Raw genomic sequence first — 14717 nt, forward strand, 5'->3', positions numbered from 1 at the left:
AAGCGTCGAAATGGACGCAACTTCAGCAGTCCGAACCATTTCTGCAGCGTAGCTCGCTACCGGGCGCCATCTTTCATATTTTAGGCAATGTCAGGTTTCAATTAAAAGGCATCAGGAAGCTTCTTGATCAAAGCTATGCCAGATCGTTGCACACCATTTTAAACACCATATATTTGGGTACCTAAAACCGGGAAGCATTTTCGATATCTATCCGTGTTACGGTGCTATACAGTTTCAAAGTCTGGAAAAATGCCAAAACTTTGGCCCCCTCCCGTAGGCAGCATCCTATAATATTCAAACGCGCTGGGAAGCTCGTGTATTAATAGCACAGGACTGAAACTTCGGCACATTCCTCAGCTAAGTGTATATTACACAAATCCCCGAAGCATTTTTTGTAGGTGCTTTTGTTCACGTTTTACGATTTTTTTTGTACCCCTTCCCATTCAGTTACGCTCCCTGTCGCCGCCACTGTTGGTAGATGGCGCAAGTAGTAGATGTCCCAGAAAGCTGGGCATGAACATGCAGTAAGCAAAGCTTTGAGGAAGCTAAGATTGTAAAGGCGCAATGCAAAACCATAAAATTTCCAAACACCTCATAGCGCACTACTCCACGCAAAATGATAGGCCCAGTGTACAGCAGCATCAGGCGGAATTCAGTTCCCTTCCACCTATCCATTTCAGTAAGAGATCGTGGTTTACGGTTCAACTCGCAGGGTACACACTGAACAATTTCTCACCCATAAGGGCGCAAATCAGCTGTCCCCAGACGAACACCCTTTTGGGTGCTAAAAACAGTGAAAAGATCAGCACCCTTCACGAAGGGTGCACGACATGAAAGTTTAGAGGCCGCGCATCAATCCATGGCTTTTGCTTCATAGGTGGATCAATGTGGAGCACCCTTCCAACAAGCATTCGTAGAGGTGTTACGGAAAAATAGCACCCTTTAATGAGGGTGCAACCATTACATTCTCTAAAGTGTCATTAAGTGCACCCTTCCTTAAGGATGCTGATCTGTGCACCCTTTTTTAGCACCCAACAATTGGAAATGGGTGTTCGTCTGGGGACACCTGATTTACACCCTTAAGGGTGGGAATTTGTTTAGAGTGTATGCACGGTCAGCTTTCCTTTTTTTTCTGGCAGAGCATCCCGTACACGTGCCCCCATACAACACCGTGCAGGCCCCTGACACCACAGCCTCGGAAGTTTCCGCATAACTCCCAACCAAGCACACCGGATGCATGTAGTCAATGGGCACTTGCTTAATCTGATCTACAGGCAGATCTTCAAGAATGGTGGTGCCAGCTTAATGGTCTTCACAGCCCTTTCCCTGAAGCTATCATTACTTCTTACGGGTGCATTTAACTCAGGGAAGCACCACAGTCTGTAATTCCCAAAGCTGCCTTTTGCTGTACATTTGGTGCAGCTGCTGCACTTGCTGTGCCCCTTGATTCCAAGTACGAAAGTCCGGGCGGGGGCGTCACAAACGAAAGCAAGTTGCACCATGATGATTCTTCCTTCAAAAAAAAAAAAAGACACCTCCCTCATGTTCTGCGTTCAGCTCCTCAACAAACGGCTTCGAAAAATCGTTGTTATTGTGCGGTCCTAATCAGGAACGGCACACTTCCTGGAAAGTTTTTTACTTTGCACAGCACTGGCCAAAACTGCGCCTTAGACAGCTTTTATCCAGCGGTAGCCTGTCAGCGTTCACAAGAAGCTCAAGTACTTGTGGTAGGTGTTTTTTATTTCTGGAAAGGTGTTGCAGCCCGATCACAAGCCCGATATGACAGTACTGCCCGCCACCCATACTAGCAATTCCTTTGGAAGACCTAAGTCACCCAAGGAGTAACTTAGAAGGACTTGGCTGCAGGCCAGTTGGTAGGACATCGTGAGGAGCAAAATCGCCTTGTGTTGTCGCCTGCCTCAGTCCCGTCCTGTTTTGTGGTTTTGCTCCTCACGACCCAAGGAAGGTGGTTGCAAATTTTGGCAAATACGACAAGGCAGGCAGCCTGCGATAGTGATTCAGGAGGCTAGAAAGGCAACGATGAGAAACATTGTGTCTGCTGGCCCAAACTCGCAACGCCCCTCAAGCTCTGCTTGGGACGTTATTGGAGAACTATCAGTAGGCGTGCCCTCGACACACTTCCTTGAACACCAGTGAAGTGCCTGGCATCACAACTTCTGCCGCCTCTGGGATGGAAGGGCGGGTGAGCTTGAGAATCCGAAACAATGCAGCCCCGCAGGTCACCGTCATCGTGAGAACACTCATGTTTTTCGGTCACAGGACGAAGCTGCCCGCCTGTTCCAAAACCTGAAGAACCCGCTCTTGACGCTCCATCGCCACTGCCTAAAGCTTCACTGCTAGCGTTTTCAGCTTGTTCGGGCAATGGAACATGCACGGCTTCAATATCTGAGACCGACTGCAAGAACGCTGTCCCTTTGATGCTTGCATCAACGGCATCCTTTACACGGCGCCGAATAGAGCGTCTTGACAGAATCGGATGGTCTGCGTTGACACAAGCAATTCGCGATCCTAACCTATAACAAATTAACAAATTCGTACAAGAAAACCCCGGAAACACTACCTCCGAGGGGGGTTCATGGTTGCGGTCACTGTCAACTTCAAGACGTTAACCCATAAGTCATACAATACTGTACCCAGCAAAACTCAGCGCGGCCTGGCGCAGTCACCGTGTAAATTTCCCCGCTTCTAGTTCACTCTACGTGCGCGAAAGACACAAAGAGCTGAGAAATTAAAACCTGATGCAAGAGGTGCTTTGGAAAAGGGTCTTCGACCAAACAGCTGCCTTGACGGATCAGAGATAAATTCCGCCGTCAAGCAACCCTAAATTCGCCTCGTGCGGTTGAAGCCCACCTTGTAAATTAAATTAAATCGTTTTTTTGGGGGGAAAGGAAATTACGCAGTATCTGTCTCACATTTCTGCGGGCACCTGAACAGCGTCGAAAGGGGAGGGTTAAATGAGGGGCTGTAAGAAGAAATGAAGGAAGAGGTGCCGTAGTGGAGGGCTCAGGAATAATTTCGGCCACCTGGGGGTCTTTAACGTGCACTGTCAACGCACAGCACACGGGCGCCTTTTGCGTTTCGCCTCCATCGAAACGCGGCCGCCGCGCTCAGGTGCGAACCCGGGTACTCTGGATCAGTAGCCGAGTGCCCTAACCACTGAGCCACCGCGACGGGTCCCGATGTTGTTCCGTTGTGCGGTTTTGCGCTGGTTTACGCGCTTCTCGGGGTCACTTCACGTTTTTATTCACGTATGGTGACGTTCACGTATGAAGATATTTTTAACATTCGTTGACAATTGGGAGAGGCTTGAAAAAAGAGGTCGTGGTTTTGTGAGCGCCTCAACAGCCGCTGTTCTTCGTTTTAATATTTTCAGCACACTTCAGCTGTTGGAATACCTGAGAGAAATTCTGAATACAAATATCTGATGATTTCAAAGCTTAGCCAAGATCCTCTTGGGGATCTGTTTGGAATCATAAGGCAGTCTTCAGGATGCAGTCAGTACCACACACTGACTCAGTTTTTAATCCTAGGCAATTGCCTTTCATTTTATGGCCTCATAAAATGAGTATCGCAAGGTAATCATTCCGAGACAGTGCTAGATTCTCTGCTAGACTTTAAAGACGGATGTAATGGAGCATGCCCAGACAAGCAGCCTTCAAATGCAGTGTCAAGGCCTTCCACCAAGAACAGAATTCAGATTGTATGCCAGCGCATGACTACGATGAGCACGTTGCTAAAAGCGGCTGTAGACTTTTTTCTACCTAGCAGGGTATATTGCACGTAAGTGTGTATTGAAGACTGATTACCAAATATGCGTGACCACAATGTAGTCTCCCGATGAAAACTTTTTCTTTGAGGCTGACAAAATACCGGAGGAGTGCTCTGTATACCCATCGGCGCAGCTTTCTGGTTTTGTGTTGCAACTTGAAAACTTCTTCACAAAATAGTTTAGCTGGAATGAATTGCATTCCGAAAGTATTCTTGATGTGCTGGAAGTAGCTAAAAGTAGACTGCAGAAAGAGGTTGGTTGCCCCGTTCACGCAGAAGACCTCCCTGAAGAAGTCATAAGGTTTTTTTTTAGTAACTAGATTACACTTCTATGTAAATGGAGTCAATTCAAAAAAGGCAGAAAACGCGAACGGGCGAAGAACTTAAAACTGAGCCGTTGCTAATGCTACTCTGAAGTGCTGGAACAAATGAAGGAAGAAGAGGCGAAATGAGCGAGCATAAAGATATGCAGACGTGACAAATGTGCCTCATTTGTTTCAAACAGCAGTGGCTGCATGGCTGCCGAAATAAATACAAAAAATAGAAGTCACTGTTACTGTTGCGCCTAATGGCTTGCGGATATGTGTCTACGGGCCGAATTCCTTCTACCTATCGTTTTCCTATCCCTCTGTTTTCTGTGCATCTCGGCTCCTTGCCAATGAAAATAATTGTTGCTGCCGCCACTCTTTTAATTCCGCGTTTGTTCCTGGCATGAATAAAATGCAGCCACAACACATGCTACGACTATTGATGTTAAGTATGAATAGAAAAAGCTGTACAACACGTGTGCAGTGCATTATAATCTACAGCAATACTCCCTCATGCAATGTCTCTTGTGAACCTTTGAGGAGTGAATAAACATGTGCACAGGCCAGAAATAAAGTTCCCTTCCAGGTCCGCTTAGCAATTTCGGCGACACCCACGCGAATGTTGCGATAATAATTCAATTCGGCGGCGTAGCTACCACGCCTACTGCGGCGCCGGCCGAATGCTTCACTCGTTTTTACAAGGATGGATGGATGGAAGGTAGGAGCGTCCCCTTTGAAACGGGGTGATGACAGTTGCCACCATGCTCAGTTTTTCCTTTATTTCTGTTTAACTGTCTTGTAAGTTATTAAAATTCGCAATTTTCTTTAAAATACGTCTTCCTGTACTTTTGACCTTATCTCACCTGTCTGCTTTTGGCCAAAAATCTTCAAATCGCTCTTTTATAATTTCCACCGCAGATTTATTTACATGGTTATTGTTATCTCTAAACCCTAGGACCACAGGAAAAGTTACTGTGTCTGCATCGACATCGGGATGGATACCATCACATTTTAGTATGAGGTGTTCTATTGTTTTTACAGATTTACCACACACAGCACATGTGTCATCTTCGTTAAATTTCTTTTTGTAGCTGCGCGTTCTAAGACACCTTGACCTAGCTTCAAAAAGTAGGGCACTGCCTCTTGAGTTATCATAAAACGCTTCCTTCCTGACCTGCTGCTTCCAGTATCGATATAGTTCTACGCAATGCTTCTTTTCCATTGAATCTATCCAATTTCAACCTTCCGCGTTCTTGGCCTGTCGTTTAACGCTCTTTCTTTCTCCGTCCTCGTGTCTGGCATACTTAATAGCTTCCTAATTCTTTTCCGCCAGTGTGAGTCAACGCTCTTTCTGTATAAGTATTTAAATACCTTAGCTGCCAACCTGTTATCGTCCAATTTCCTCAGGTGTTCTTCGTACAGCATTTTACTCTCAGCTTCCCGTGCTTCGAACGATGCCGAGCCCATACCCCCCTGTACTGTCTCGTTTGTGGTTTTCACGTGGGCACCTAGTGCTAATCTTCCAACAGCTCTCTGAATTACTTCTAGTCTGGACTGAATTTCTGCCCTTAAGCACAGAACCACATTCCCAAAAGTAAGCCCCGGCACCATTAATCCTTTCCAAATACCTCTCAGTACTTCATACCTGTTGTACCCCCATAACGCCCTATGTTTCATTATTCCGGCATCTCTGCGCCCTTTTGCTATGAGAGACTGCTCGTGCTTTTCCGTGTACATCTGCCCTTCGTTTACCCATGTCCCGAAACATTTGTATTCGGTCACTCGGGGTATTTCATGGCCTTGTATTGTAAGCTCCTGATCAGTTGTATCATTGAAAATAATCACACCCGACTTAGCTGCGCTAAAACTGAAACCTAGACTGTCTCGTTCATCTCCACAGCAATTAACCAGAGTTTGCAAATCTTCCTGGCTATTTTCTAACACTACAGTATTGTCCGCATACGTTAAACCCGGTAGTCGTTGCTCAACAACCGTTCCGCCTACTCTGTGCGACAGATTATAACCTAGATTGCTTCCCTGTAGCCTTCTTCCCATACTTATCATGTAAAGCATGAAGAGCAGCGGTGAGAGAGGACAATCTTGTCTTAATCATTTGTGTACCTCGACAGTTGTCGTATTCCTAATCCCTTCTTATGTTATTTCAACTTTATTTTCTCTATATATTTCCTGTAGAAAGTCAATTACCTCATGAGCGATACTTTCATCTTTTAATATGTTCCACAGGAGTTCCCTGTTCACGTTGTCGTATGCACCACTTATGTCCAGGAAGGCTAAATACAGAGGTCTGTTTTCCGCCTTAGGTATTTCTATGCACTGGGTAAGCACGAACAGGCTATCATCTAAGCGCCTACCACTTCTGAACCCGTTCTGAAGTTCTCCGAGTATTGTATTACTTTCTGCCCATGACTGAATTTTAATTTTACCGCCTGCATCGTCAGCCTGTATATAACTGATGTTATCGTAATCGGTCGGAAGTGTTTGATGTTCGTCTTATCGCCTTTGCCTTTCCCTTTATAAATCTAATTCATTTTATTCTTTACTCTGTTTGCAGCTGTGCGGAATTTGCTTATTTGTTATGACTGCCTCCAATGCTTTTATCAGGGTTTCCTTGCCTCTTGGGCCCAGGTCATTTATTAACTTGATTGGAATTTCATCTATCCTTCCGGCCTGCATCCCTGCGTCTACCCCTTCGGACGTGAAGGCGCGTGCAGCGCCACTACACGCCGCCGCGCCCTGTAGACACCGGCGGGGTCACCTCGAGCCGTGCCTATGAGCACACTACCCAATATTCTACTTCACTATCGTGGCGGTTTAAGCTCGTCGGGATGATAAAAGCGGGTGAGTGCCTCGAAGACATAAAAATACGGAAAAAGTCTACAATAACGCCTCACGCATATTGTACCACTCCACACGCAGCCGACCGCGAACACGTCGCCTGAGCGGGGCACCCTGCGGATGCATTGCCAGCCGAAAGCACGAGCGAAAAACCACCTGGGGCAGAGAAAGTGCACTGAAGAGCGAGTAGGCGGCCAGCGAACGTATGTAAATTTGGAAAACAATTACAAGCGATAAGCAGTGAAGCTCGATAAGGAGGTGAAAGAAGGATGGCCGAAGTGTAATGGAGATGAAAGCACGCGCCAAAAGCGCTAAACGACGGTGAATCAATACAGAAAGAGTGTGGACGAAGACTAAAAGGGACCAACGGAGGCGTGGGAAAAGATAGTCAAATGTTTGGTTCGGTTTTATGGGGGTTTAACCTGGGGTTTAATCGTAGTACCTGAGCCCCTTTGGGACAAGCGACTCTGGTTACGAGGAACGCTGTGGTCGCTTCGCACAGTACACGGGCCTCTATGGCACTTGTCTAAATGCGACCGCTGAGGCCGGGATCGGACCCGCGTCTTAAGGGAATGGTGAATAGAAGAATGGTGAGTTGGGCGAGTTGGATGTAGTTCATTTTGGCGGTAAAGTTCAGCGCGAACGGACGCGAAGGACACAGAAAAGCGGACAAAACAAGGGCTGTCTATGACCACTGATCAGCCACCACGGTGACGAAAGAAAAGGGAAGCGCGAAAATATACAGTAAAGCAAATGGTCATTAAGCAGAAAAAAGAAGACAATAAATAAAATTATGGGAAGCGATGGACAGATTAAAGGCCCAGGTCTGCCGACGAGGACAGAAACATTTGCCTTTCTCTGTGAATGAGAGAGGGAACGCTGGTGCAGCAAGTAATTTGAATGGTTGAATGGTTTCAGTTATTTCTTTGGTAAAGCGACCACTATTCGTGATCATTGAGCAGTTCTCAAAGAATGGCAGGCAGCCGCGGTCCCTGCGGTGACAGTGTCCGCCACGGTCCTTTGAAATCACTCTTTCCATCGTTTGAGCATCAGTACAAATAAGTGTAAACGGGGGCATGCAGTTATCTGCATATATTGTTACGTGACGGCCAGCCGAAGAATGAGACGAGATGACTGATGGCAATGAGATGATTTAATGGCCGCTGGCCTTGCGCGAGCGCTCCGTCTCGGGCCACTGCCAACTTCATCTTCGTCACACTACCCGGGGCCACCGAGCGATCGGTCCGATCGGTGACAAACAGACGCGCGAAGTGGCGATGGGCTTCAGAGGATGGCGGGACAGGAAGCAGAAAGTTGTGAGGTGCTGGCCGCCGCGATGAAGATGGCTGAATGATCCCTGGCCCGCGAAGCTTCCTGGCCGTAGGTCACCGGGAGCCGACGGCCGGGGCCCCATGACGCGCCGAACGGCATGTGCAGGGGAACGGTGTCGTCACGTGTGGGCAGCGTCTCGGTTCGATGGGGTCGGGTCATTGCGTCAGGTTCAGTTCATTGTGTTGAGTGGTCTGGGCGGTGGACGGGGCGGGGGAACAACGGCCAGATCGGTTCGGTTCTGAAAGGCTGGGGTAGTCTCCGTGCTCTTGTATTCCTCACCCATGCGTTTTGAAGCGCTGGGATGGAAACAAGAACACGATCTACGTCGATGCGGCTGGACCCGTTAACGGAGTCGCAGGAATTGCAGCAGTTTCACCCCAGGGGGATATCATTGCAAGCAGCCTTATCCAAGCGGTGGATACCACATCGGCTGAAGAAGCAGCTATCGCACTAGCGATATCAAAGAACAGCGAGGCAACGGTTATGTCCGACTCACAAGCAGCGGTACGCAATTACCTCAGAGGCCACGTTGGCGCTCCGTGTTGGGAAATTTTGGAAAGGTCTAATCCTTCCAACATCCAGATCTTCTGGACGCCAGGGCACCTCTCAACGACGGGCAATGAGGCGGCCAACACAGCTGCTCGAGCTCTCCTCCTCCGAGCATCTGGCACGCAGCCTCTCTCTGACACAGTTGACAACCCCTCACCCTTACTAAGCTACGCAGAAATTACGGCGTACTATAAGATCACAAGAAGGAAATATCCCCTTCCTCACAAAACCCTAAGTAAATATGAAGAGCACATAATCAGGCGACTACAAACTAATAGTCTGCCTAATCCTTACCTAATGAGTAAATGGTACCCAGACACCTACCATTCGTCCTGACCCTTCTGTGGAGCAGTTGGCACACTCTTTCGCGCGGTTTCCGAATTTCAAGAAAACCCAGACTTAGACAGCAATCCCGATCCGACTTATGAGCGCTGGGAGGCAACCCTTCATAGCCACAGCCCCCTCGACCAGAAATCGCTGGTTGAGAGGGGCCGGATTATGATGGCGACCAATGGGTTCTCGTACTGAACCCACCTAGTTTTTATGCTCTGAATAAATGTTTTCCTCCTCCTCCTCCTGAAAGGCTGGGGCACGGCCGGGCGACGCAGACCAAGAACTCACGGCCGGCGATCACGGCTCCCGCATGCGCCGAAGCTCCCGGACCAGGATGGGGATGAACTGCACACCTCACACCAAATGTTACGTGACGGCCAGCTGAAGAATGAGACGAGATGACTGATGGCAATTTGATGATTTGTTGTTGTTGTTGTTGCCTTGATGATTTAATGGCCGCTGGCCTAGCGCGAGCGCTCCGTTTCCGGCCACTGTCAACTTCAACTGCCAAACTGCCAACTTCATCTCCAGGATGTCCTCGCTCTTTGCCGTAAGGTAGACAGCGCCATTTCAGAGACCTACAAGGTGGGCCACATCCTCAAGGGGATCACTGATGTCGCTTTTAACTTGCTCCTCTGCAAAGACTGCGCAACGCGGTCGACTCTGTCCTCCAGGTATGCCGGCAGTTTGAGCAAGCCAAACACCGCCGCATTGCTCCCCGTTTCGACCACCTTCCAAACACGGCGGCGACATCCTCCTGCGAAGACCTGCCAACACTGCAACAGCCGTCCCATCCTGCCAATTTAACCAGAATTGTACGGAGGGAACTGGAGGCTATGACTCCCATCGCCTGCGCCCCTCAGCCGCCTGACGCTACGGTTGCTCTGATCCAGGCCGTTGCTCGCCAGGAGTTCGCGAACGTGGGTCTCAATTCTAGCCTGCGCTCTGCGTCGCCCTGTACACCAACCACCGCTCCATTTATTGCTGCTTCTGCACCGACTCTGGCCATCTCGCTGCGTTATCGCTACCGGAATCCTGCGGACTGGCGAACCTCAGACGACCGGCCTATCTGCTTCACCCGCTCGCGTGTCGGCCACATTTCCCGCCACTGCCGCAGCCGTTGGTTTTCCCCACCTCACTCTAATTATGATCTAATTATGGACTACGGACCTCGTTTTGATTACGATCGTCGTGCTGACTACGGACCGCGCGATGTCTCTCCGTCCCGGGTTCTCACACGCCAACGGCACTCCGACACCGCGCAGGTACAGCCGCTCGCCTTCACCTCAGATCCGTCGCGCCCGTTCGCCGTAACTTCAACGCCCGTCCACTTCGCCCTTACCTGGCTCTCATTCGGAAAACTAACCAATGCAGCTACCGGAGGTGACGCTGCATTGGCGACCCGGCCCGAAAATCCTCTCCTGACCCCCGCTCCTCGCCGCAACCTTCTCGATATCTGCGTGGACGGGGCACCAGTTACGGCTCTAATCGACACTGGCGCTGAAATTTCTGTCTTGAGCTTTCCTTTCGCCGTCGTTTGAAGAAGGTTGTGACACCCGCCGCTTCCTCCGCCATTCGTGTCGCCGACGGCGGTGCTGCTACCGTCGTTGGCATGTGCACTGCGCGTGTTTGCATTGCCGGGCGTACTACAGCCGTCCTGTTCACTGTGCTCGACCACTGCCCCCACGATGTGATTCTCGGCATCTACTTTTTAACAACCCATGCGGCGCTAATTGATTGCTCCACTGGCCTTCTTCGCTTGAAGCGGCCGCTCTGCTCTGAAAGCGCCGATTCCAAGCCGCCCCGCTTACGTGCCGCTGAATTTACTCACCTGCCGCGCGATGCTACAGTCTATGTTCCAATGTCCCCGGTTCCCCCCGTTCCTGATTGTGCCTACGTCCCTTACCCAATTAAGGACGTTGTCCTTCAGTGAAATATCATCCTTCCATGCACCGTCCTGACCGTCATCGTTGTTGTTAGCCTATCAAAAGATGGCACATACCCACACTGGGGGATAGGCCAAGAATCGGGTTACCGTCATCGGTAACCGCACCTACCTTCCGATTCTCAACTTCATCTTCTTCGTCAAACTATGTATGCATGTGAACACAAGAGCTGTTATTTTATTGCCGAATATGTCCCATCTGAGAACGTGCGTCGAAGCCCGAGAGGAATGATCTATATAAAGCGGAAGTTCGTTGCGTTGTTAACTGCACCAAAATTAGCATTTTATAATTCTACAAGTTCAATTATTTCGCTAGTGGGTACGTTAACGCTAAAGTGAAATTTTTAGAAACAGCCTTTGCTAAGACCAAGCAGGAGCGACATGGAACACAGCTATAAGGTTCGAATTAATTTATCAGTAGTAAAAACCAAAGCCTGCCAGGAGAGAGTATTAGACAAAACACTAACAGTATGGGTTGGCCATTATAATTAGTGGCCTAACCAATTTAAGTGAATCAGGACTACATTAGGTAGAAAATGGCGCACTATAAGACGATTTGCAGTACGAATGGCCTTCATTTAGAGAACAGTGGGCTTTTTTTTATTCGAAAAGTGCTCCATGAGGCATAAGTTGAAATAAATGGAAGGAATGCGGGAGATAGAAAGTTAAAAGATGGAGTGAACACCCGTCGCGCTGAGCTAGTCGCAGAGGTTGCCGTCGCTGGGCACGTCCACAGCATGTGCCACACATCACAAATGTCCGGTGCAGCGCCACAGTGAGGGCACCTGCCAGTTGCTGGCAGATCTTTGGCACGCCACCGATGACGGACAGATGGAGTCAGAGCCGCCCCTGCCCGAATCCGGCGCACGGATACCTCCTCCTGCCGAGTAAGACTACGGGGGAGAGGGTGCGAACACGGAGGAATTAGAGCGCGTGTTCATTGGCGCAGAACTTCAGAATCGGAAACATGGGATGGGAACGGATCTGGGGGGAAGAGGGTGTAGCGCCCTCTCTTGGGCGGCGTCGACAACCCGGCTAGCGCGCTCCACCCTGCGAAGAGAATAAAGACGGCACCTGGTCGTGGCTCGTGCAGCCACGGCTAGGCAGTTCTGTTCTGGTGTCGGCTCGTAGCAGTGGTCTCGTTTCCTTCGCTCTTGAGGCGTTAAGCGTACATTGTGGTGACCCGTTGAGCCGCGCCTTCTCCATCAGCTGAGTTCCTGGATGGCTTACTGGCAGAACCCAGCCTTCGACCCGCCGCTTCCGGCGTTCCGGCCTGAAGGCGTCGGCGGGTGGTTCACTCAATTCGAGGCGGCGCTGTACCTGAAAGGCATCACCACCCAGCCGTTCAAACACGCCGTCCTTTGCGATATCCTTCCGCCCGACCTGCTGCGCCTACCTGCCTGCCTTGCCTTGGGCAGACGGCCGTACGACGAGCTGCGCGCTGCCATTCTGGAGGACTTCGGCATCGCCTACTGCCCGCTGCCGCTCCACGACGCTGCAGACCCCCTGTCGCCGCCGCCAGCAGCTGGCGCAGGACCAGCCTCGGTCTCACCCACGCCGCCTTCGCCCCAGCCCTGCCCGCCTCGGCAGCCCCTGGCCGCAAGCTCCCCGCCACTGCACCTCCGCGTCCCTCGACGCTTTCCGAAAGCTCGGCCTCAACGCCACAGCCAGAGTCGCCCTCCTGAGCCTCACCTTCAGACCCCGGCCGGCCTGCACGACTCTTGACTGATACCGACTAATCGTCTAGGAAGGAGGGGAAGCCCTGTAGCGACCCTCGCCTCCCGGGCCAGCCCTGGAACGACTCCCAGCGCCGCCTGACCTAGCGCTCGAGTGCCGTCGCCGGCCCTCCGTTCGTTTCGACTTCCAGTCTAGGCGGGGGGCCCTGTAGCGCCCTCTCTTGGGTGGCGCCGACAACCCGGCTAGCGCGCGCCACCCTGCGAAGAGAATAAAGACGGCACCTGGTCGTGGCTCGTGCAGCCACGGCTAGGCAGTTCTGTTCTGGTGTCGGCTCGTAGCAGTGGTCTCGTTTCCTTCGCTCCTGAGGCGTTAAGCCTACAAGGGGAAGGTGGCGGGTCGTCTGATGTGTGAAGATGAGTCATAGCATCCGCTTTAATGTTATGTTATTAGCATGGGCGCTAATCCAGTGTATGCGCACAGGACATGGATACTTTGCGCAAAGCATATGAATTGATTGTGAAATCTGGAATGTGTGTCGAACACCCTTACGCTGTTTAAGGGCGGCGAGGGAGTCGGTGTAAATATGAACTGTATTGAATGCGGGAACGAGCGCAAGGGAAGCAATGGCATTGTAAATGGTACTCCAGTAACACTTGTTGCTGGGCTAGTTGGTGCATAGTTCTATGTACAAACGTTAGCGCAAAATAAGCCACATTCACAAGAAAGGTGGACAAGACGTCTTGACCAGCTTTCTTGTGAATGTGTCTTATTTTGCGCTAACGTTTGTACATAGAGCATTGTAAATGGCTTGAAGTTCCAATGCCAGGGGGGTGCACGTATCCGCCGTATACGTCGCGCGAGAGTTGAGATGCGGATGAGATGGACTATACACAGCAGTAACTCCCCTCTCTGCAGTATGTGATGCATCCGTGTACGATATGCACCATTCAGGCAGGTACGCGGCTGATACCGACGGGCAAGGGCGTCCGCAGAATTTTTATCAAGGAGGGGCGCCCGTTGGTTGTTTGCGCCGGAGAGGGGCGGGGCGGTATGTTCGCAGCAAAAAGGCACTATTTGCGTAGTAAATTTATTTATTTATTTATAAAGAAAAAAATTAAAATTCACACATGAAAGAAAAAAATACAAACAGCAAATTAATGCGCGGCTTGGAGAGATACATTGGAGCTTATTGACGAACAAACAAAATAAAAAAATGCAAAAAGACACTATCACTTCGTGGAGAAGAGTGCTCAGTCTGGCTTCATGCGGGTTCTCGTCTCACTCGAATTGATGACCAGCACACAGCACAATATGTTCACAAACACGCAACTACGGTCACTCAGTCAGACTTCCCTGAACAGCAACTGCAGACGCTTCGGATTTTTTCTGGGCGAATTGCGTGATGACACGGGTGATAAAGTCATTTCTGTGCTTCACTACATGCTCTCGGTGCACACTCATCATACAGCCTGTCGTTTGTCATCGTTGAGCGTGGCCAGGTTTTCACTCTCCTCGTTGTACTGAAGCAGCGTTCGACCGTACAGGCAGTAACTGGCAAAGCCAGAGCCACCTCAATGTCTTTTGCAACATCGGGGAAGAATGTCTTGGCCTAACTTCTAATGGGTCCGCAGTTTTGTTGCACCACATCTCGTACCAAGAGATGGCCTCTTCCTTGAAGTTGCCGATGTCGTAAAAGCATTGGAGTTCTTCGGCGAGGGCAGCGAACTCAACGCGGCTCAAGTGCTGCATTTTTAATGGATGCAGCTGGAGAAGTTTGAAGCTCCTCTCATTGCTTTCAGAAAAGCGGCGAGCTAAAGAAGCAGTGAGAGAGTCCAAGTACGGCACATATACTGCCACACGGTAGTATTCCTCCGGTGATTGAATTCCGTAGTTGTCTCGGTGGGCCTGACGAGAGACTTATCTTGGTA

The sequence above is a fragment of the Amblyomma americanum genome, chromosome 5, assembly GCF_052857255.1.
Source record: "Amblyomma americanum isolate KBUSLIRL-KWMA chromosome 5, ASM5285725v1, whole genome shotgun sequence".
In the NCBI taxonomy this organism is placed as follows: domain Eukaryota; kingdom Metazoa; phylum Arthropoda; class Arachnida; order Ixodida; family Ixodidae; genus Amblyomma; species Amblyomma americanum.